The following is a 2,442-nucleotide window of genomic DNA, read 5'->3' as shown; positions in this document are numbered from 1 at the left end:
CCTGAACCACTTCAATAAACTCTCAACAAACTCAATTTCAGAGCAATCCTTAAAATACAGTAATTGAAAGACGTTTTAAAAACCCAGAGAATGACACCCGCCCAATCTAATGTGAACATCGATATATCTATCGGTTTCATCCACGCCCTTATCTAATACATTCCATACTCGAATTCCTCCATCGAGGCTACCCGTGTATATCATATAGCAGTTCATCAAATCATCAACGCGTGCAGTAATACACTTTAAGGAGCTGTGTGGCCTTCCAAAACCGCCACGCACCTATGCAAAGTACCTGCTTCTCTTCTCCAAACTCTAATGCTCTTATCGGCAGATCCATAACAAACCATATCGGAGACCGTTGCCAAGCACAACACAGCTTGTCTGTGTCCCTTCAACTCGCCAGTGACAGATTTGTTCATTCCATCGACCAATTTATCGACCTCCCACACGAAAACTGAAGAATCACCTCCACCAGAATACAGGATCAAACCGTCCGGGCTTAGAGCCAGACCATTCACTGCAAATTTATGCTTATTCATCGTGGTCACCAGCGAATGTTTTTTATGATCGGCGTATTTCGTCCAGACTTTGATTGTGCGGTCGGCGGAGGCAGTGTACACCAAACCACGCGAAGAAACGATGAGTGCGTTTATGGCGTCGTCGTGCGCTCGAAACGAGTCCACGCAACGGAAATCAGAGAGCCTCCACACCTTCACCGTTCTGTCCCACGAAGCCGAATATAGATTACCATTTTCTACCGCCATTGCAGATATTGTATCTGCATGCTGGATCCAAAGGCACTGCTTGTGCCGGCGGACCTCAACATAATTTTTAGGCGCCAGAAAGTTCTGCAAATAGTCCTTCACGGTGGGTATCGTGCACACTAGATTATGACGCAGAGAAGAGTCCTGTTGAGCCTTAGAACGTTTCCATACTCTAATCTTGTGATCCTGGTGGGCACTGAATATTTTATCTTCGACAACCAGAATACATTTAACTGTTCCACTTTCGCAACCGAATCTGCAGGGCTCTACGGGTTCTCGGTATTCATCATATTGTTCACATACTCGAAGGCCCTTACCAATGGATCCACTGTATAGCAAATTATATTTTTTCACAAAGGCGATAGAATAAATGCAACCCTCACGACCTTTGATTGCTGACACGCATCGGTACTTTTTGAGCGGCAGAATGGAGTAAAAGTTAACTGACATTCTAGAACGACCTTGCAGGCAAACAAGCTCTTGGTGTTTACTCCCCGAACCACTTTGGCAGGCTTTTGATACTGCAAAACGCTGTTGGCTTCCAACTCCATCTTCTTGATCTAAACTTGCAGAGGGAGCTGAATCCCTTTCTTGGTGCTCTTCAATGGCTGTCATGGGAGCTACAAACACCTCAACTACAATATCAATGTATATTCGCGGACTGTATTTCTCAGATCTCATGAACAGAGATTTAGTTCCTCGAATACATGAAATTTCCAAGACAAGGGACAGATCAGTATAAGCGCACTCCAAAAGCAATAAGAAGATAAGGGTATGAGTTAACGGAAAACAAAAGCTATGAACGAAATATTTCGGACAATAGATTTCTGCTAATTTATAACATTGCCTACAGAAGAAAATATACGATTATAAGATAGTGTTTCCGACCTGCCATTGTCGGATTTGACTAGGATTGTGCCTACTAACGACTGGATGTAGGGCGGCTGGATTTTCCCCCACCAACCAGTCGAACACTCTTCCATGAATAAAATAGTGGTTACGCGTTTATTTACCGACACGGAAAGGTTGAAGTGGGGCATACATGGGATGCATCCTTAAGTCGATGGCGTGGTCAATTTTTCCATCGTGTCCATGTCCGTCAGATTTCTAAATATTTGGTTGTAATTTTTTTGATCTGATCCATGTCTATCAGATTTCCAAATATTCAGAAAATCTACAATCCACTTAATCTCACCGATCTGGGATTCTGGGGTCTGGTGTAATGTTTCTCGGGGCGTGATCTGTAGCAATATGTAACGGCAAAAATAGCTTCCGTGGATTCTTTTATTCCACGCAGGTGAATCTCTGACTCTGCAAACTCTTTCGCTTAAAAGATGAATGATGTACTTTATCCGTTTTGAGTGCAAAAAACCATTTCGAGACGAAATAATTTACACCTGCTGTCTCTATATTAATTGGCAAATGACATCCACCATTAAACCTAATCCGATAGAGTTATATCAAAACACAATTATCCACAATATGTCAATAGAAATTTGGACAACCTGCCTAAGGATATCTGTTATATCCATTTTCATTATAACATACAAAGAAAATTGTAATCGCAAGTATGACATGGCCACGATTGTTTCACATAAAATATGAATGCTTCCACAAAGTCAATTTTCTTCGCACAAGGCATTCAATGCGATATATAAATTGCAACTTGAAATTT

General features: G+C 41.9%; 1 pseudogene; it reads right to left on the bottom strand.

The window, feature by feature from the left end:
- Positions 1–245: 245 nt before the first annotated feature.
- LOC149159035 (protein JINGUBANG pseudogene) lies at positions 246–1,448 on the bottom strand (annotated as a pseudogene).
- Between the last annotated feature and the right edge of the window lie 994 nt (positions 1,449–2,442).

This window comes from Pinus tabuliformis, chromosome 5_2 (assembly GCF_031772625.1).
Source record: "Pinus tabuliformis cultivar Carrire ecotype Pingquan chromosome 5_2, CPIR1, whole genome shotgun sequence".
In the NCBI taxonomy this organism is placed as follows: domain Eukaryota; kingdom Viridiplantae; phylum Streptophyta; class Pinopsida; order Pinales; family Pinaceae; genus Pinus; species Pinus tabuliformis.
This window is presented reverse-complemented; position numbering and strand designations above follow the sequence as displayed.